This window comes from Schistocerca americana, chromosome 8, assembly GCF_021461395.2.
Source record: "Schistocerca americana isolate TAMUIC-IGC-003095 chromosome 8, iqSchAmer2.1, whole genome shotgun sequence".
In the NCBI taxonomy this organism is placed as follows: domain Eukaryota; kingdom Metazoa; phylum Arthropoda; class Insecta; order Orthoptera; family Acrididae; genus Schistocerca; species Schistocerca americana.
Window position 1 is genome coordinate 164,448,788 of NC_060126.1, and position 22,949 is coordinate 164,471,736.

General features: G+C 44.7%; 1 protein-coding gene across 1 annotated transcript in view; it reads left to right on the forward strand.

Annotated features, from left to right (window-relative positions):
* The window catches only part of LOC124545088 (protein takeout-like), an 81,761-nt gene that overhangs the window by 17,307 nt on the left and 41,505 nt on the right, over positions 1 to 22,949 (forward strand). The window lies entirely within an intron of this gene.

Consider the following 22,949-nt stretch of genomic DNA (forward strand, 5'->3'; position numbering starts at 1 on the left):
TAAGTTGTGCTCTGTGCAAAATTCTACCAGGCGGTTTCCTCTTTCATTTCTTAGCCCCAATCCATATTCACCTACTACGTTTCCTTCTCTCCCTTTTCCTACTACCGAATTCCAGTCACGCATGACTATTAAATTTTCGTCACCCTTCACTATCTGAATAATTCATTTTATTTCATCATACATTTCTTCAATTTCTTCGTCATCTGCAGAGCTAGTTGGCATATAAACTTGTTCTACTGTAGTAGGTGTGTGCTCTGTATCTATCTTGGCCACAATAATGCGTTCATTATGCTGTTTGTAGTAGCTTACCCGCATTCCTATTTTCCTATTCATTATTTAACCTACTCCTGCATTACCCCTATTTGATTTTGTGTTTATAAACCTTTAGTCACCTGACCAGAAGTCTTGTTACTTCTGCCACCGAACTTCACTAATTCCCACTATATCTAACCTATACATTTCCCTTTTTAGATTTTCTAACCTACCTGCCCGATTAAGGGATCTGACATTCCAGCTCCGATCCGTAGAATGCCAGTTTTCTTTCTCCTGGTAACGACATCATCTTGAGCAGTCCCCGCCCGGAGATCCAAATGGGGGACTATTTTACCTCCGGAATATTTTACCCAAGAGGGCGCCATCATCATTTAACCATACAGTAAAGCTGTATGCCCTCTGGAAAAATTACGGCCGTAGTTTCCCCTTGCTTTCCGCCGTTCGCAGTACCAGCACAGCAAGGCCGTTTTGGTTAGTGTGACAAGGCTAGATCAGTCAATCATCCAGACTGTTGCCCTTGCAACTACTGAAAAAGCTGTTGCCCCTCTTCAGGAACCACACGTTTGTCTGGCCTCTCAACAGATACCCCTCCGTTGTGGTTGCACCTACGGTACTGCTATCTGTATCGCTGAGGCACGCAAGCCTCCCCACCAACGGCTAGATCCATGGTTCATGGGGGGGAAATATGGAGCTATTGCATCAGAATACTCTGAAAGGAAGGTTAATTGGTTTACAGTCTGTATCGCAAGACTTGCTTTTATTAAGTGATTAATGTCTGCTTCACTACTAGTGGATGTCTACTTCTAAGTTACTGACGGCAGCAGCTGTTATTGATTCGAATTCTGGAATACTTATTTCGTCTAGTTTGGTGAAGAAATAGGATTTCTATTGCTATCGCGTCTTGCCGCTAGCATAATTTACATACGACCAAATTTCTTTGGATTTTCTGCCATATTTTGAGACCAGATTTCTTGGTGGGAACTATTATAGCCGTCTCAAACTGAAGTCCGCACTAATTTAGAGCTTGTGTTGAAGATCCCCAGTCTTGGGGCTTTCCAGTTCGTTTAAATTTGGCATGCTTTTTTCGTCGTTTCCGCAACAGTGTTCGAGCTGTTTTGTGTACCATGGGGGGATCAGCTCCGTTGTTTGTTAATTTATTTGGTATAAATCTTTCAATTCCAGTATATACTATGTCTCTGAAATACAGCCGCATCTGCTGCATACTTTCTAACTTCGAAGGAGTGGGAATTGTCTCTGAGGAAGGCGTCAAGGAAATTTTTATCTGCTTTTTTGAAAGGATTTACTTTCCGTTTACCTTGTGGAGAATTTGGGAGTTATGGTATTCAGTCACGCAACGGCAGCCCTGTGTTCGTTAACTCTTTTATACGTTTCGATGTTGTTATTAGCTCGGGATTATTGGATTCTAAGAGGTCAAATGTGTTTTCACAAAAGTTTATTAGTCGAGCCGGCTCATGAACTAACTTTTCGAAACAATTTGCATAGAAAGCGTTTAATACAATTTCAGATAATGTTTTATGTGTACCTCCGGGTTTAAACACATATTTTCGCCAATATATCGAGGGGAAACTGAAATCACCACCAACTACAATTGCATGAGTAGCGCACGTGTTTGAAATTAGACTTAATCTTTCTGTGAACCTTTCATCATTTGTGTCATCGGCGTTGGGAGGTCGGTAAAATGATCCAGTTTTATTCCGGTTGCCAAGAACGACCTCCACATTAACTGATGTGAACCACTTACTTCAATTTTACTACAAGTTAAACTACTTCTAACAGCAACAAACAAGCCACCCTTAAACTGTATTTGACGTTTACTTTCTCTACAATGTCACCTCCTTCGCAAAAAATTCTGCTGAACTTATCTCCTGTTTCTGCCAGCTTTCAGTGCCTAAACGAGCACCAATGCTCTCTATTAGCGCTTGGAGCTATGGTACGTTTCCAACACGTCCACGACGGTTCACACCTCTCATACCGATGGTTCCTAGATCTACGTTCTTCCTGTGTTCGGACTGCACCCTTAAAGACTGAAGCCCGTCTTGTGTTTCTCCGAGACTCTATAACTTCAGAAACCGCCCAGCTCACCTCACACAACCCATCTAACCTTGTAACGGCATCCTGAATGTAATGGACTCCGTACCTGCTCGAACATGGAAACCCACCACCCTACGGTGCAAGTCAAAGAAGCTGCAGCCTACATGGTGGCAGAACCGTCTTAGTCTCTGATTCAAATCCTCCACTCGACTCTGTAACAGAGATTCGCAATCGGTCTTGTCGACTGTTCTGTAAATGGTGAGCTCTGCTTTCATCTCGCTTTCAGGCCTGGCAGCGTTTACGACTTGTGATACCAACTCGAAATCAGGTAGAAAGCGACACTACCAGCAGTTGGCTGCAGCATGTGCTCTTCATGGCTTCCAGAAGGACCCGCTCCATGTCTGAAATGACTGCACCCGGTATGCACACAGTATACACACTGGATTTCTTCCCCTCTTCAGTAGCCATGCCCCTAAGGTGCCAATAACGCGCCAAACATCGGAGCTCTCAACTGCCAATAATCCCACAGTCTCTGACTGTCCAGATCTTGCAGACTGAGAGGTTTCCTTTGAAACCGACAAGGGACTCCATCTTTCTGAGGGACAGTGTCAGCCACAGATAACAACAGGAACCTGTTTGTCAGGCTAACTGGGGATGCCTTACTTGTGGTCGCCTGGAAAGTCTTTCGCCGCCTGCCGCATCCATAGGCGACCTCCCACTCCACCACGGGTAATGAGGTAACCTCAGTGCGAGCAGTAACTGGGCTCACCGGTGCGGACTAATCGGCTGACTTGTGGGTCGTGCTTGACGTTCGTTGGATCCCCACAGCCAGTCCACAACAATGATGCCCATCCACTGGAGTGTAATCGAAGGCAACACAGCCTGGGGGTGAGAGCGAAGTATCACTGACTTGGCTCGTATCAACTCTCAGGAGTCACAATCCCTATCCATACTAAAGATCGTAGAAAACCACACTACACAGGGAAACAAAGGACTATCGACTTTACTGCAGAAAACTCACGAAAACTTAAGAACTCTGTCTCATAAATTAGAGTAACACAAGGGATTCGAAAACTAAGCTACCAAAGCACACAGATGAGAGTAAATAATTCTCTCCTGGTTAGGAACTCGATGGATGGCACAAAATCGGTGTCCAGTAAATGTTAAATTAACATGCAGAAACCCAAAAACTAAACTAACAAAGTACACAGATGACACCATACAGTTCGTTCCTGGTCAGGAACTCGTAAAATGTCACAAAATCGGTTACTTTCCTGTTGCTGCTGTTGCTCGACCACAAGCTGCCGGCTGACAGTTGTTTTAGTCCATTTTCTGTACGTTTGTGTGGAGCACTAGTGCAGTTGTCTTGTTACACTTCACACGGTAGCTATTTCATAGTAGTCATTCCCAGTCTAATCCTTGCGTCTGCCGTACCACAAGTCGACTATTTATGAGTGACTCGATTGAGTATCCTTACGTGGCTATGATGATGATATGAAGTAGCGAGAAGTACGCGAACATTCAGCCCCCAAGTATAGAAAGTTCTTAACCTAGCCGGAAATCGAACAAGATACTCGAGGATTTAGCTGCATAAATTCTAACCAATGTACACTACACCACTAAGATGATACGGTGTTGTGACGAAACGAGGGGAGTTATAAGGGAATGCCGTGCGGGATTAGCCGAGCGGTCTATGGCGCTGCAGTCATGGGCTGTGCGGCTGGTCCCGGCGGAGGTTCGAGTCCTCCCTCAGGCATGGGTGTGTGTGTTTGTCCTTAGGATAATTTAGGTTAAGTAGTGTGTAAGCTTAGGGACTGATGACCTTAGCAGTTAAGTACCGTAAGATTTCACACAAATTTGAACATTTGTAAGGGAATGGTTTCTTAAGTAGACACACTCACGCCGCACAACCCTCGCTGGGCTTCAATGATTCCGTAAGTCTCCTTTAGAGTAAGCCGAACACAACCGAGCCTGCAACAGGAAACTAGAACTATCTGTGTGAACTGTAGGCATGCGTCAGCAATTCACATTCAGTGGTGTTTGGTTCGCATTCACCTGTGTTATTTCGGTATTCGATGGTTGTGGTTTTTTTAAGTAACTAACAAAGGAAGTTTGTGTCTTTTCTGGTTTGTTGCTAGCAGTACAGAAAACTCTCATCTGATATCACGTCTACTTTCGTTGTTTATAAATTTTCTGTACCTGACTTAAATGTTTAATTCTTAAACAAAAGCCAAGTTCGTTGTAAGTGGAGCACAGAGTAACACCAAAGGATGTGAGCCAGAAGATCAATCCCCAGAGCAGTATTGATATTCGCATTAAACAGGAGTGGCCTAGAATTCGTCTCACGAGACATACCTTGGCACGAATGCCGTAGTGCTCAGCCTCCGTGGCACACTTCCCCCACCACCATGCCATGCTGTCTGAGCTCTAGGAGGGGGAAGAGGGGGGAGAACACACAGCATTTAAATGGCAATGCAGGCACACGGCATACGACATGGTTTTATATTTCACGTTTCTCAACAACACAGATCACAGAAAAACTGATTATCAGTATTATTTAATTACTTTTTTTTGCACTTAAGACATGACAAATTTTTATTGTGTAAAAACTGCGGCATGTGGCAGACACAGACAATTTTATAGATTTTAGCACCCAGATTGCGACATAATCGTGAGATACTTAGTTTCAAAATCGAAAAAACGTCTTTCACATACATATTTTTGCAATTTCATTATGAGAGTGAGGAAAACACTGTAGACCTCCTGGACCGTTTCAAGCTTTTTCTGTTTGAAATGGGAATTAACTTGCAGATTGGTAGGTTACCTCTGCACTTACAGGAGTGCTTTTAACTCAAATGGTAAACGATTTCGAAAAGAGTTCGGAAACAGAGGTAAGATTGATAGTATCTTCAAAACGGTTAGAAAATTTCCTTGTGATTGCTTCAAGACCATCACGAATTCTTCAGACCTCACATTTTCTTTAACGTCAGTGAGCTTAGGGAAATGGACTACGTTTGTCAGATTGTGTTCCTGTTACAACGCGATTTTGTATTAAAATGCAACCCCATCAAATAACAAAGAAGTTGTTCCCCAACTGGAGGAGGAGGAGGAGGATATTAGTGTTTAACGTCCCGTCGACAACAAGGTCATTAGAGACGGAGCGCAAGCTCGGGTGAGGGAAGGATGGGGAAGGAAATCGGCCGTGCCCTTTCAAAGGAACCATCCCGGCATTTGCCTGAAGCGATTTAGGGAAATCACGGAAAACCTAAATCAGGATGGCCGGAGACGGGATTGAACCGTCGTCCTCCCGAATGCGAGTCCAGTGTGCTAACCACTGCGCCACCTCGCTCGGTTCCCCAACTGGAAGTGTCTTCCTGTGGACAGTGTGCAGTAAAGGCCACTTAAAAGGCGAGGTCACCAGGCCATTCCGGATGTTTTGGGTTTCATTCCTACACTCCCTTTTCCTTCAAATGTTCAACAATAGCAAGTTTCAAATCGAAAAATAGTTCCAAGCATGCCCATTTACCTTATAAACATATATTGCAGATATAGAACCTCGATACTCTTCTTTCAGTTGCATCGAAATCTGTTGGAACCGACAATAGAATCACGTGTGCGACTTCAAAAATTTTACTATTCGCACCAATGATGTCATCACGCAAATTTAGAACAAAGCGCTTGTGGATGTACATCACAATGATTCCCGTCTGTCGATAGTTGTAATTTATTGCTATTTCATTGTCAGCTAAACTTTTAAATTCTTCATTATGTTCGATTCCATGGGAATGATTGTCCCCTACGGCCGCGATGTAAACCAGGACAGAAAGACGTGTCAGCATGAATTATAACATCACTTGTCTTTTTTTATTGCATTACATATGTAGATTGCAACTGACAGTGCGGGTATCATCAGTGCGTTATAAGTAGTCATTGAGACTGAACGTAATTACAAAGACACATATTCCGATCTCACATACTGAAATTGGAACATTTGGTGTTATAATTACGTGCAGCGTACATGACTACTTACGACCCACTGATTGTAGCTCAACTGTCAGTTGAAATCTAGATCTCTATTGCAATAAAAAGGCAAATGACATTACGACCTACGCTGAGACGTCTGAATGTCCTTGAAATTCTTTCTTCATCGTATTGTAATATCGTTTCATAGGAAATTTGCAGTACCCATCGGTTATGCGAGTGCATAATACATACTCACCGGCCAGGGTGGCCTAGCGGTTCTAGGCGCTACAGTCTGGAACCGCGCGACCGCTACGGTCGCAGGTTCGAATCCTGCCTCGGGCATGGATGTGTGTGATGTCCTTAGGTTAGTTAGGTTTAAGTAGTTCTAAGTTCTAGTGGACTGATGACCTCAGAAGTTAAGTCCCATAGTGCTCAGAGCAATTTGAACCATTTTTGTAGAACTTTGAATAACAGATGAGCTCCCGTGAAAGTAGAAATGAGGGACACAAGCCACAAGGAACGTCGTTGGATGAGAGAGCACTAGTACTAATGAATCTCTAAGTTCCCCCATTTAACTGCTTTTGAGCCCAAATTATCAGAGATCTAATTATTCACTTAGCACTTAACGTAGGTTCGAGAGACGAGGGAACAAATCAGATTTGGAATGTTATCATACCCGCTTAATGTCGATTGATCTCTAGCAATAGACAGTCTAGTAACAGATTACACACATCAGACACAATTTTAAGAGAACTGAAGAAGATTTCCTTTTTAAACCTCACAGATACGACACACTGAATTAAATTAAGAAAATTTACAAAGCAAAACGTTTTTACACAGTTTGGAGGACATCTGAAGCAGATAAAATATCTCGAATTACTCTAGAATAGCATTATTGCGTCAGGAAGGGTATTCAGCCATAGTAATACTCTCATGAGAAAAAAAACTCACATGTGATACCTGACAATAACTTCAAAGAAACGTTCTTTATGCAAGTTTTCATTTTGAGAGAGTAACTAACTTGCATATTTTCTGGGAGAATAGCTCCTCACACCTTCCCGTTCTGCCTTATAAAAGCATGTGGTAGTGTCGTGAGAGCGTTGGCCATTACCGATGTGTGGCTCCTGGCGTACCCTCATAGCTTGAATTCCACCTTACCTCTCCTACATTCCGGTGTGGATCGTTAGTCATCTCTAGATAGCTGAGTCATTTAGAGCATAGTTATGCCTCGGGCATGCCATCACAGTTTTATTACTGCCGCCACCTCTTCTGTTTTCGAAGTCTATGTGGGCAGTTGTGAGTCTTTTCTAGACCGCTGAGTCGGTAAGACCATTGCCGCCATGTACGTATGACTCAGAACCCACCACTGGACATTTATATCCCACAGTAAGTCTCCCACGTTTCAGAGCTATAATAGCATCTCATGAACCATTCCCAGATAGCTGACACAAAGAGTTTTGCTCTCCATCCTAGCACGAATTTTGGAATGCACCTAGTTTTACTTCTAGCTGTACTTCCCTACATTGCAGACTTGTAAGAACGCGTTGTGCGTCATTCGTAGGCAGTTACGTCAGTAAGAGCATTGGCCATTATCCGGGCGTGACTCCTGGAATTCCCTCATACATTTTCTTTCGCCAGTGTGGATCGTTAGTCATCTCTAGATAGCTGAGTCATTTAGAGCATAGACCACCACCTAGTTATACCTCGCGCATGCCATCACAGTTTTATTACTGCCGCCACCTCTTCTGTTTTCGAAGTATATGTGGGCAGTTGTGAGTCTTTTTTACATCGCTGAGTCGGTAAGACCATTGCCGCCATGTACGTATGACTCAGAACCCACCACTGGACATTTATATCCCACAGTAAGTCTCCCACGTTTCAGAGCTATAATAGCATCTCATGAACCATTCCCAGATAGCTGACACAAAGAGTTTTGCTCTCCATCCTAGCACGAATTTTGGAATGCACCTAGTTTTACTTCTAGCTGTACTTCCCTACATTGCAGACTTGTAAGAACGCGTTGTGCGTCATTCGTAGGCAGTTACGTCAGTAAGAGCATTGGCCATTATCCGGGCGTGACTCCTGGAATTCCCTCATACATTTTCTTTCGCCAGTGTGGATCGTTAGTCATCTCTAGATAGCTGAGTCATTTAGAGCATAGACCACCACCTAGTTATACCTCGCGCATGCCATCACAGTTTTATTACTGCCGCCACCTCTTCTGTTTTCGAAGTATATGTGGGCAGTTGTGAGTCTTTTTTACATCGCTGAGTCGGTAAGACCATTGCCGCCATGTACGTATGACTCAGAACCCACCACTGGACATTTATATCCCACAGTAAGTCTCCCACGTACCAGAGCTATAATAGCATCTCATGAACCATTCCCAGATAGCTGACACAAAGAGTTTTGCTCTCCATCCTAGTACGAATTTTGGAATGCACCTAGTTTTACTTCTAGCTGTACTTCCCTACATTGCAGACTTGTAAGAACGCGTTGTGCGTCATTCGTAGGCAGTTACGTCAGTAAGAGCATTGGCCATTATCCGGGCGTGACTCCTGGAATTCCCTCATACATTTTCTTTCGCCAGTGTGGATCGTTAGTCATCTCTAGATAGCTGAGTCATTTAGAGCATAGACCACCACCTAGTTATACCTCGCGCATGCCATCACAGTTTTATTACTGCCGCCACCTCTTCTGTTTTCGAAGTATATGTGGGCAGTTGTGAGTCTTTTTTACATCGCTGAGTCGGTAAGACCATTGCCGCCATGTAGGTATGACTCAGAACCCACCACTGGACATTTATATCCCACAGTAAGTCTCCCACGTACCAGAGCTATAATAGCATCTCATGAACCATTCCCAGATAGCTGACACAAAGAGTTTTGCTCTCCATCCTAGTACGAATTTTGGAATGCACCTAGTTTTACTTCTAGCTGTACTTCCCTACATTGCAGACTTGTAAGAACGCGTTGTGCGTCATTCGTAGGCAGTTACGTCAGTAAGAGCATTGGCCATTATCCGGGCGTGACTCCTGGAATTCCCTCATACATTTTCTTTCGCCAGTGTGGATCGTTAGTCATCTCTAGATAGCTGAGTCATTTAGAGCATAGACCACCACCTAGTTATACCTCGCGCATGCCATCACAGTTTTATTACTGCCGCCACCTCTTCTGTTTTCGAAGTATATGTGGGCAGTTGTGAGTCTTTTTTACATCGCTGAGTCGGTAAGACCATTGCCGCCATGTACGTATGACTCAGAACCCACCACTGGACATTTATATCCCACAGTAAGTCTCCCACGTTTCAGAGCTATAATAGCATCTCATGAACCATTCCCAGATAGCTGACACAAAGAGTTTTGCTCTCCATCCTAGCACGAATTTTGGAATGCACCTAGTTTTACTTCTAGCTGTACTTCCCTACATTGCAGACTTGTAAGAACGCGTTGTGCGTCATTCGTAGGCAGTTACGTCAGTAAGAGCATTGGCCATTATCCGGGCGTGACTCCTGGAATTCCCTCATACATTTTCTTTCGCCAGTGTGGATCGTTAGTCATCTCTAGATAGCTGAGTCATTTAGAGCATAGACCACCACCTAGTTATACCTCGCGCATGCCATCACAGTTTTATTACTGCCGCCACCTCTTCTGTTTTCGAAGTATATGTGGGCAGTTGTGAGTCTTTTTTACATCGCTGAGTCGGTAAGACCATTGCCGCCATGTACGTATGACTCAGAACCCACCACTGGACATTTATATCCCACAGTAAGTCTCCCACGTACCAGAGCTATAATAGCATCTCATGAACCATTCCCAGATAGCTGACACAAAGAGTTTTGCTCTCCATCCTAGTACGAATTTTGGAATGCACCTAGTTTTACTTCTAGCTGTACTTCCCTACATTGCAGACTTGTAAGAACGCGTTGTGCGTCATTCGTAGGCAGTTACGTCAGTAAGAGCATTGGCCATCATCCGGGTGTGACTCCTGGAATTCCCTCATACATTTTCTTTCGCCAGTGTGGATCGTTAGTCATCTCTAGATAGCTGAGTCATTTAGAGCATAGACCACCACCTAGTTATACCTCGCGCATGCCATCACAGTTTTATTACTGCCGCCACCTCTTCTGTTTTCGAAGTATATGTGGGCAGTTGTGAGTCTTTTTTACATCGCTGAGTCGGTAAGACCATTGCCGCCATGTACGTATGACTCAGAACCCACCACTGGACATTTATATCCCACAGTAAGTCTCCCACGTACCAGAGCTATAATAGCATCTCATGAACCATTCCCAGATAGCTGACACAAAGAGTTTTGCTCTCCATCCTAGTACGAATTTTGGAATGCACCTAGTTTTACTTCTAGCTGTACTTCCCTACATTGCAGACTTGTAAGAACGCGTTGTGCGTCATTCGTAGGCAGTTACGTCAGTAAGAGCATTGGCCATCATCCGGGTGTGACTCCTGGAATTCCCTCATACATTTTCTTTCGCCAGTGTGGATCGTTAGTCATCTCTAGATAGCTGAGTCATTTAGAGCATAGACCACCACCTAGTTATACCTCGCGCATGCCATCACAGTTTTATTACTGCCGCCACCTCTTCTGTTTTCGAAGTATATGTGGGCAGTTGTGAGTCTTTTTTACATCGCTGAGTCGGTAAGACCATTGCCGCCATGTAGGTATGACTCAGAACCCACCACTGGACATTTATATCCCACAGTAAGTCTCCCACGTACCAGAGCTATAATAGCATCTCATGAACCATTCCCAGATAGCTGACACAAAGAGTTTTGCTCTCCATCCTAGTACGAATTTTGGAATGCACCTAGTTTTACTTCTAGCTGTACTTCCCTACATTGCAGACTTGTAAGAACGCGTTGTGCGTCATTCGTAGGCAGTTACGTCAGTAAGAGCATTGGCCATTATCCGGGCGTGACTCCTGGAATTCCCTCATACATTTTCTTTCGCCAGTGTGGATCGTTAGTCATCTCTAGATAGCTGAGTCATTTAGAGCATAGACCACCACCTAGTTATACCTCGCGCATGCCATCACAGTTTTATTACTGCCGCCACCTCTTCTGTTTTCGAAGTATATGTGGGCAGTTGTGAGTCTTTTTTACATCGCTGAGTCGGTAAGACCATTGCCGCCATGTACGTATGACTCAGAACCCACCACTGGACATTTATATCCCACAGTAAGTCTCCCACGTACCAGAGCTATAATAGCATCTCATGAACCATTCCCAGATAGCTGACACAAAGAGTTTTGCTCTCCATCCTAGTACGAATTTTGGAATGCACCTAGTTTTACTTCTAGCTGTACTTCCCTACATTGCAGACTTGTAAGAACGCGTTGTGCGTCATTCGTAGGCAGTTACGTCAGTAAGAGCATTGGCCATTATCCGGGCGTGACTCCTGGAATTCCCTCATACATTTTCTTTCGCCAGTGTGGATCGTTAGTCATCTCTAGATAGCTGAGTCATTTAGAGCATAGACCACCACCTAGTTATACCTCGCGCATGCCATCACAGTTTTATTACTGCCGCCACCTCTTCTGTTTTCGAAGTATATGTGGGCAGTTGTGAGTCTTTTTTACATCGCTGAGTCGGTAAGACCATTGCCGCCATGTACGTATGACTCAGAACCCACCACTGGACATTTATATCCCACAGTAAGTCTCCCACGTACCAGAGCTATAATAGCATCTCATGAACCATTCCCAGATAGCTGACACAAAGAGTTTTGCTCTCCATCCTAGTACGAATTTTGGAATGCACCTAGTTTTACTTCTAGCTGTACTTCCCTACATTGCAGACTTGTAAGAACGCGTTGTGCGTCATTCGTAGGCAGTTACGTCAGTAAGAGCATTGGCCATTATCCGGGCGTGACTCCTGGAATTCCCTCATACATTTTCTTTCGCCAGTGTGGATCGTTAGTCATCTCTAGATAGCTGAGTCATTTAGAGCATAGACCACCACCTAGTTATACCTCGCGCATGCCATCACAGTTTTATTACTGCCGCCACCTCTTCTGTTTTCGAAGTATATGTGGGCAGTTGTGAGTCTTTTTTACATCGCTGAGTCGGTAAGACCATTGCCGCCATGTACGTATGACTCAGAACCCACCACTGGACATTTATATCCCACAGTAAGTCTCCCACGTTTCAGAGCTATAATAGCATCTCATGAACCATTCCCAGATAGCTGACACAAAGAGTTTTGCTCTCCATCCTAGCACGAATTTTGGAATGCACCTAGTTTTACTTCTAGCTGTACTTCCCTACATTGCAGACTTGTAAGAACGCGTTGTGCGTCATTCGTAGGCAGTTACGTCAGTAAGAGCATTGGCCATTATCCGGGCGTGACTCCTGGAATTCCCTCATACATTTTCTTTCGCCAGTGTGGATCGTTAGTCATCTCTAGATAGCTGAGTCATTTAGAGCATAGACCACCACCTAGTTATACCTCGCGCATGCCATCACAGTTTTATTACTGCCGCCACCTCTTCTGTTTTCGAAGTATATGTGGGCAGTTGTGAGTCTTTTTTACATCGCTGAGTCGGTAAGACCATTGCCGCCATGTACGTATGACTCAGAACCCACCACTGGACATTTATATCCCACAGTAAGTCTCCCACGTACCAGAGCTATAATAGCATCTCATGAACCATTCCCAGATAGCTGACACAAAGAGTTTTGCTCTCCATCCTAGTACGAATTTTGGAATGCACCTAGTTTTACTTCTAGCTGTACTTCCCTACATTGCAGACTTGTAAGAACGCGTTGTGCGTCATTCGTAGGCAGTTACGTCAGTAAGAGCATTGGCCATTATCCGGGCGTGACTCCTGGAATTCCCTCATACATTTTCTTTCGCCAGTGTGGATCGTTAGTCATCTCTAGATAGCTGAGTCATTTAGAGCATAGACCACCACCTAGTTATACCTCGCGCATGCCATCACAGTTTTATTACTGCCGCCACCTCTTCTGTTTTCGAAGTATATGTGGGCAGTTGTGAGTCTTTTTTACATCGCTGAGTCGGTAAGACCATTGCCGCCATGTACGTATGACTCAGAACCCACCACTGGACATTTATATCCCACAGTAAGTCTCCCACGTTTCAGAGCTATAATAGCATCTCATGAACCATTCCCAGATAGCTGACACAAAGAGTTTTGCTCTCCATCCTAGCACGAATTTTGGAATGCACCTAGTTTTACTTCTAGCTGTACTTCCCTACATTGCAGACTTGTAAGAACGCGTTGTGCGTCATTCGTAGGCAGTTACGTCAGTAAGAGCATTGGCCATTATCCGGGCGTGACTCCTGGAATTCCCTCATACATTTTCTTTCGCCAGTGTGGATCGTTAGTCATCTCTAGATAGCTGAGTCATTTAGAGCATAGACCACCACCTAGTTATACCTCGCGCATGCCATCACAGTTTTATTACTGCCGCCACCTCTTCTGTTTTCGAAGTATATGTGGGCAGTTGTGAGTCTTTTTTACATCGCTGAGTCGGTAAGACCATTGCCGCCATGTACGTATGACTCAGAACCCACCACTGGACATTTATATCCCACAGTAAGTCTCCCACGTTTCAGAGCTATAATAGCATCTCATGAACCATTCCCAGATAGCTGACACAAAGAGTTTTGCTCTCCATCCTAGCACGAATTTTGGAATGCACCTAGTTTTACTTCTAGCTGTACTTCCCTACATTGCAGACTTGTAAGAACGCGTTGTGCGTCATTCGTAGGCAGTTACGTCAGTAAGAGCATTGGCCATTATCCGGGCGTGACTCCTGGAATTCCCTCATACATTTTCTTTCGCCAGTGTGGATCGTTAGTCATCTCTAGATAGCTGAGTCATTTAGAGCATAGACCACCACCTAGTTATACCTCGCGCATGCCATCACAGTTTTATTACTGCCGCCACCTCTTCTGTTTTCGAAGTATATGTGGGCAGTTGTGAGTCTTTTTTACATCGCTGAGTCGGTAAGACCATTGCCGCCATGTACGTATGACTCAGAACCCACCACTGGACATTTATATCCCACAGTAAGTCTCCCACGTACCAGAGCTATAATAGCATCTCATGAACCATTCCCAGATAGCTGACACAAAGAGTTTTGCTCTCCATCCTAGTACGAATTTTGGAATGCACCTAGTTTTACTTCTAGCTGTACTTCCCTACATTGCAGACTTGTAAGAACGCGTTGTGCGTCATTCGTAGGCAGTTACGTCAGTAAGAGCATTGGCCATTATCCGGGCGTGACTCCTGGAATTCCCTCATACATTTTCTTTCGCCAGTGTGGATCGTTAGTCATCTCTAGATAGCTGAGTCATTTAGAGCATAGACCACCACCTAGTTATACCTCGCGCATGCCATCACAGTTTTATTACTGCCGCCACCTCTTCTGTTTTCGAAGTATATGTGGGCAGTTGTGAGTCTTTTTTACATCGCTGAGTCGGTAAGACCATTGCCGCCATGTACGTATGACTCAGAACCCACCACTGGACATTTATATCCCACAGTAAGTCTCCCACGTTTCAGAGCTATAATAGCATCTCATGAACCATTCCCAGATAGCTGACACAAAGAGTTTTGCTCTCCATCCTAGCACGAATTTTGGAATGCACCTAGTTTTACTTCTAGCTGTACTTCCCTACATTGCAGACTTGTAAGAACGCGTTGTGCGTCATTCGTAGGCAGTTACGTCAGTAAGAGCATTGGCCATTATCCGGGCGTGACTCCTGGAATTCCCTCATACATTTTCTTTCGCCAGTGTGGATCGTTAGTCATCTCTAGATAGCTGAGTCATTTAGAGCATAGACCACCACCTAGTTATACCTCGCGCATGCCATCACAGTTTTATTACTGCCGCCACCTCTTCTGTTTTCGAAGTATATGTGGGCAGTTGTGAGTCTTTTTTACATCGCTGAGTCGGTAAGACCATTGCCGCCATGTAGGTATGACTCAGAACCCACCACTGGACATTTATATCCCACAGTAAGTCTCCCACGTACCAGAGCTATAATAGCATCTCATGAACCATTCCCAGATAGCTGACACAAAGAGTTTTGCTCTCCATCCTAGTACGAATTTTGGAATGCACCTAGTTTTACTTCTAGCTGTACTTCCCTACATTGCAGACTTGTAAGAACGCGTTGTGCGTCATTCGTAGGCAGTTACGTCAGTAAGAGCATTGGCCATTATCCGGGCGTGACTCCTGGAATTCCCTCATACATTTTCTTTCGCCAGTGTGGATCGTTAGTCATCTCTAGATAGCTGAGTCATTTAGAGCATAGACCACCACCTAGTTATACCTCGCGCATGCCATCACAGTTTTATTACTGCCGCCACCTCTTCTGTTTTCGAAGTATATGTGGGCAGTTGTGAGTCTTTTTTACATCGCTGAGTCGGTAAGACCATTGCCGCCATGTAGGTATGACTCAGAACCCACCACTGGACATTTATATCCCACAGTAAGTCTCCCACGTACCAGAGCTATAATAGCATCTCATGAACCATTCCCAGATAGCTGACACAAAGAGTTTTGCTCTCCATCCTAGTACGAATTTTGGAATGCACCTAGTTTTACTTCTAGCTGTACTTCCCTACATTGCAGACTTGTAAGAACGCGTTGTGCGTCATTCGTAGGCAGTTACGTCAGTAAGAGCATTGGCCATCATCCGGGTGTGACTCCTGGAATTCCCTCATACATTTTCTTTCGCCAGTGTGGATCGTTAGTCATCTCTAGATAGCTGAGTCATTTAGAGCATAGACCACCACCTAGTTATACCTCGCGCATGCCATCACAGTTTTATTACTGCCGCCACCTCTTCTGTTTTCGAAGTATATGTGGGCAGTTGTGAGTCTTTTTTACATCGCTGAGTCGGTAAGACCATTGCCGCCATGTAGGTATGACTCAGAACCCACCACTGGACATTTATATCCCACAGTAAGTCTCCCACGTACCAGAGCTATAATAGCATCTCATGAACCATTCCCAGATAGCTGACACAAAGAGTTTTGCTCTCCATCCTAGTACGAATTTTGGAATGCACCTAGTTTTACTTCTAGCTGTACTTCCCTACATTGCAGACTTGTAAGAACGCGTTGTGCGTCATTCGTAGGCAGTTACGTCAGTAAGAGCATTGGCCATCATCCGGGTGTGACTCCTGGAATTCCCTCATACATTTTCTTTCGCCAGTGTGGATCGTTAGTCATCTCTAGATAGCTGAGTCATTTAGAGCATAGACCACCACCTAGTTATACCTCGCGCATGCCATCACAGTTTTATTACTGCCGCCACCTCTTCTGTTTTCGAAGTATATGTGGGCAGTTGTGAGTCTTTTTTACATCGCTGAGTCGGTAAGACCATTGCCGCCATGTAGGTATGACTCAGAACCCACCACTGGACATTTATATCCCACAGTAAGTCTCCCACGTACCAGAGCTATAATAGCATCTCATGAACCATTCCCAGATAGCTGACACAAAGAGTTTTGCTCTCCATCCTAGTACGAATTTTGGAATGCACCTAGTTTTACTTCTAGCTGTACTTCCCTACATTGCAGACTTGTAAGAACGCGTTGTGCGTCATTCGTAGGCAGTTACGTCAGTAAGAGCATTGGCCATCATCCGGGTGTGACTCCTGGAATTCCCTCATACATTTTCTTTCGCCAGTGTGGATCGTTAGTCATCTCTAGATAGCTGAGTCATTTAGAGCATAGACCACCACCTAGTTATACCTCGCGCATGCCATCACAGTTTTATTACTGCCGCCACCTCTTCTGTTTTCGAAGTATATGTGGGCAGTTGTGAGTCTTTTTTACATCGCTGAGTCGGTAAGACCATTGCCGCCATGTACGTATGACTCAGAACCCACCACTGGACATTTATATCCCACAGTAAGTCTCCCACGTACCAGAGCTATAATAGCATCTCATGAACCATTCCCAGATAGCTGACACAAAGAGTTTTGCTCTCCATCCTAGTACGAATTTTGGAATGCACCTAGTTTTACTTCTAGCTGTACTTCCCTACATTGCAGACTTGTAAGAACGCGTTGTGCGTCATTCGTAGGCAGTTACGTCAGTAAGAGCATTGGCCATCATCCGGGTGTGACTCCTGGAATTCCCTCATACATTTTCTTTCGCCAGTGTGGATCGTTAGTCATCTCTAGATAGCTGAGTCATTTAGAGCATAGACCACCACCTAGTTATACCTCGCGCATGCCATCACAGTTTTATTACTGCCGCCACCTCTTCTGTTTTCGAAGTATATGTGGGCAGTTGTGAGTCTTTTTTACATCGCTGAGTCGGTAAGACCATTGCCGCCATGTAGGTATGACTCAGAACCCACCACTGGACATTTATATCCCACAGTAAGTCTCCCACGTACCAGAGCTATAATAGCATCTCATGAACCATTCCCAGATAGCTGACACAAAGAGTTTTGCTCTCCATCCTAGTACGAATTTTGGAATGCACCTAGTTTTACTTCTAGCTGTACTTCCCTACATTGCAGACTTGTAAGAACGCGTTGTGCGTCATTCGTAGGCAGTTACGTCAGTAAGAGCATTGGCCATCATCCGGGTGTGACTCCTGGAATTCCCTCATACATTTTCTTTCGCCAGTGTGGATCGTTAGTCATCTCTAGATAGCTGAGTCATTTAGAGCATAGACCACCACCTAGTTATACCTCGCGCATGCCATCACAGTTTTATTACTGCCGCCACCTCTTCTGTTTTCGAAGTATATGTGGGCAGTTGTGAGTCTTTTTTACATCGCTGAGTCGGTAAGACCATTGCCGCCATGTAGGTATGACTCAGAACCCACCACTGGACATTTATATCCCACAGTAAGTCTCCCACGTACCAGAGCTATAATAGCATCTCATGAACCATTCCCAGATAGCTGACACAAAGAGTTTTGCTCTCCATCCTAGTACGAATTTTGGAATGCACCTAGTTTTACTTCTAGCTGTACTTCCCTACATTGCAGACTTGTAAGAACGCGTTGTGCGTCATTCGTAGGCAGTTACGTCAGTAAGAGCATTGGCCATTATCCGGGCGTGACTCCTGGAATTCCCTCATACATTTTCTTTCGCCAGTGTGGATCGTTAGTCATCTCTAGATAGCTGAGTCATTTAGAGCATAGACCACCACCTAGTTATACCTCGCGCATGCCATCACAGTTTTATTACTGCCGCCACCTCTTCTGTTTTCGAAGTATATGTGGGCAGTTGTGAGTCTTTTTTACATCGCTGAGTCGGTAAGACCATTGCCGCCATGTAGGTATGACTCAGAACCCACCACTGGACATTTATATCCCACAGTAAGTCTCCCACGTACCAGAGCTATAATAGCATCTCATGAACCATTCCCAGATAGCTGACACAAAGAGTTTTGCTCTCCATCCTAGTACGAAATTTGGAATGCACCTAGTTTTACTTCTAGCTGTACTTCCCTACATTGCAGACTTGTAAGAACGCGTTGTGAGTCATTCGTAGGCAGTTACGTCAGTAAGAGCATTGGCCATCATCCAGGCGTGACTCCTGGAATTCCCTCATACATTTTCTTTCGCCAGTGTGGATCGTTAGTCATCTCTAGATAGCTGAGTCATTTAGAGCATAGACCACCACCTAGTTATACCTCGCGCATGCCATCACAGTTTTATTACTGCCGCCACCTCTTCTGTTTTCGAAGTATATGTGGGCAGTTGTGAGTCTTTTTTACATCGCTGAGTCGGTAAGACCATTGCCGCCATGTACGTATGACTCAGAACCCACCACTGGACATTTATATCCCACAGTAAGTCTCCCACGTACCAGAGCTATAATAGCATCTCATGAACCATTCCCAGATAGCTGACACAAAGAGTTTTGCTCTCCATCCTAGTACGAATTTTGGAATGCACCTAGTTTTACTTCTAGCTGTACTTCCCTACATTGCAGACTTGTAAGAACGCGTTGTGCGTCATTCGTAGGCAGTTACGTCAGTAAGAGCATTGGCCATCATCCGGGTGTGACTCCTGGAATTCCCTCATACATTTTCTTTCGCCAGTGTGGATCGTTAGTCATCTCTAGATAGCTGAGTCATTTAGAGCATAGACCACCACCTAGTTATACCTCGCGCATGCCATCACAGTTTTATTACTGCCGCCACCTCTTCTGTTTTCGAAGTATATGTGGGCAGTTGTGAGTCTTTTTTAGACCGCTGAGTCGGTAAGGCCATTGCCGCCATGTAGGTATGACTCAGAACCCACCACTGGACATTTATATCCCACAGTAAGTCTCCCACGTACCAGAGCTATAATAGCATCTCATGAACCATTCCCAGATAGCTGACACAAAGAGTTTTGCTCTCCATCCTAGTACGAATTTTGGAATGCACCTAGTTTTACTTCTAGCTGTACTTCCCTACATTGCAGACTTGTAAGAACGCGTTGTGCGTCATTCGTAGGCAGTTACGTCAGTAAGAGCATTGGCCATCATCCGGGTGTGACTCCTGGAATTCCCTCATACATTTTCTTTCGCCAGTGTGGATCGTTAGTCATCTCTAGATAGCTGAGTCATTTAGAGCATAGACCACCACCTAGTTATACCTCGCGCATGCCATCACAGTTTTATTACTGCCGCCACCTCTTCTGTTTTCGAAGTATATGTGGGCAGTTGTGAGTCTTTTTTACATCGCTGAGTCGGTAAGACCATTGCCGCCATGTAGGTATGACTCAGAACCCACCACTGGACATTTATATCCCACAGTAAGTCTCCCACGTACCAGAGCTATAATAGCATCTCATGAACCATTCCCAGATAGCTGACACAAAGAGTTTTGCTCTCCATCCTAGTACGAAATTTGGAATGCACCTAGTTTTACTTCTAGCTGTACTTCCCTACATTGCAGACTTGTAAGAACGCGTTGTGAGTCATTCGTAGGCAGTTACGTCAGTAAGAGCATTGGCCATCATCCAGGCGTGACTCCTGGAATTCCCTCATACATTTTCTTTCGCCAGTGTGGATCGTTAGTCATCTCTAGATAGCTGAGTCATTTAGAGCATAGACCACCACCTAGTTATACCTCGCGCATGCCATCACAGTTTTATTACTGCCGCCACCTCTTCTGTTTTCGAAGTATATGTGGGCAGTTGTGAGTCTTTTTTACATCGCTGAGTCGGTAAGACCATTGCCGCCATGTACGTATGACTCAGAACCCACCACTGGACATTTATATCCCGCAGTAAGTCTCCCACGTACCAGAGCTATAATAGCATCTCATGAACCATTCCCAGATAGCTGACACAAAGAGTTTTGCTCTCCATCCTAGTACGAAATTTGGAATGCACCTAGTTTTACTTCTAGCTGTACTTCCCTACATTGCAGACTTGTAAGAACGCGTTGTGAGTCATTCGTAGGCAGTTACGTCAGTAAGAGCATTGGCCATCATCCAGGCGTGACTCCTGGAATTCCCTCATACATTTTCTTTCGCCAGTGTGGATCGTTAGTCATCTCTAGATAGCTGAGTCATTTAGAGCATAGACCACCACCTAGTTATACCTCGCGCATGCCATCACAGTTTTATTACTGCCGCCACCTCTTCTGTTTTCGAAGTATATGTGGGCAGTTGTGAGTCTTTTTTACATCGCTGAGTCGGTAAGACCATTGCCGCCATGTACGTATGACTCAGAACCCACCACTGGACATTTATATCCCACAGTAAGTCTCCCACGTACCAGAGCTATAATAGCATCTCATGAACCATTCCCAGATAGCTGACACAAAGAGTTTTGCTCTCCATCCTAGTACGAATTTTGGAATGCACCTAGTTTTACTTCTAGCTGTACTTCCCTACATTGCAGACTTGTAAGAACGCGTTGTGCGTCATTCGTAGGCAGTTACGTCAGTAAGAGCATTGGCCATTATCCGGGCGTGACTCCTGGAATTCCCTCATACATTTTCTTTCGCCAGTGTGGATCGTTAGTCATCTCTAGATAGCTGAGTCATTTAGAGCATAGACCACCACCTAGTTATACCTCGCGCATGCCATCACAGTTTTATTACTGCCGCCACCTCTTCTGTTTTCGAAGTATATGTGGGCAGTTGTGAGTCTTTTTTACATCGCTGAGTCGGTAAGACCATTGCCGCCATGTAGGTATGACTCAGAACCCACCACTGGACATTTATATCCCACAGTAAGTCTCCCACGTACCAGAGCTATAATAGCATCTCATGAACCATTCCCAGATAGCTGACACAAAGAGTTTTGCTCTCCATCCTAGTACGAATTTTGGAATGCACCTAGTTTTACTTCTAGCTGTACTTCCCTACATTGCAGACTTGTAAGAACGCGTTGTGCGTCATTCGTAGGCAGTTACGTCAGTAAGAGCATTGGCCATCATCCGGGTGTGACTCCTGGAATTCCCTCATACATTTTCTTTCGCCAGTGTGGATCGTTAGTCATCTCTAGATAGCTGAGTCATTTAGAGCATAGACCACCACCTAGTTATACCTCGCGCATGCCATCACAGTTTTATTACTGCCGCCACCTCTTCTGTTTTCGAAGTATATGTGGGCAGTTGTGAGTCTTTTTTACATCGCTGAGTCGGTAAGACCATTGCCGCCATGTAGGTATGACTCAGAACCCACCACTGGACATTTATATCCCACAGTAAGTCTCCCACGTACCAGAGCTATAATAGCATCTCATGAACCATTCCCAGATAGCTGACACAAAGAGTTTTGCTCTCCATCCTAGTACGAAATTTGGAATGCACCTAGTTTTACTTCTAGCTGTACTTCCCTACATTGCAGACTTGTAAGAACGCGTTGTGAGTCATTCGTAGGCAGTTACGTCAGTAAGAGCATTGGCCATCATCCGGGCGTGACTCCTGGAATTCCCTCATACATTTTCTTTCGCCAGTGTGGATCGTTAGTCATCTCTAGATAGCTGAGTCATTTAGAGCATAGACCACCACCTAGTTATACCTCGCGCATGCCATCACAGTTTTATTACTGCCGCCACCTCTTCTGTTTTCGAAGTATATGTGGGCAGTTGTGAGTCTTTTTTACATCGCTGAGTCGGTAAGACCATTGCCGCCATGTACGTATGACTCAGAACCCACCACTGGACATTTATATCCCGCAGTAAGTCTCCCACGTACCAGAGCTATAATAGCATCTCATGAACCATTCCCAGATAGCTGACACAAAGAGTTTTGCTCTCCATCCTAGTACGAAATTTGGAATGCACCTAGTTTTACTTCTAGCTGTACTTCCCTACATTGCAGACTTGTAAGAACGCGTTGTGAGTCATTCGTAGGCAGTTACGTCAGTAAGAGCATTGGCCATCATCCAGGCGTGACTCCTGGAATTCCCTCATACATTTTCTTTCGCCAGTGTGGATCGTTAGTCATCTCTAGATAGCTGAGTCATTTAGAGCATAGACCACCACCTAGTTATACCTCGCGCATGCCATCACAGTTTTATTACTGCCGCCACCTCTTCTGTTTTCGAAGTATATGTGGGCAGTTGTGAGTCTTTTTTACATCGCTGAGTCGGTAAGACCATTGCCGCCATGTACGTATGACTCAGAACCCACCACTGGACATTTATATCCCACAGTAAGTCTCCCACGTACCAGAGCTATAATAGCATCTCATGAAC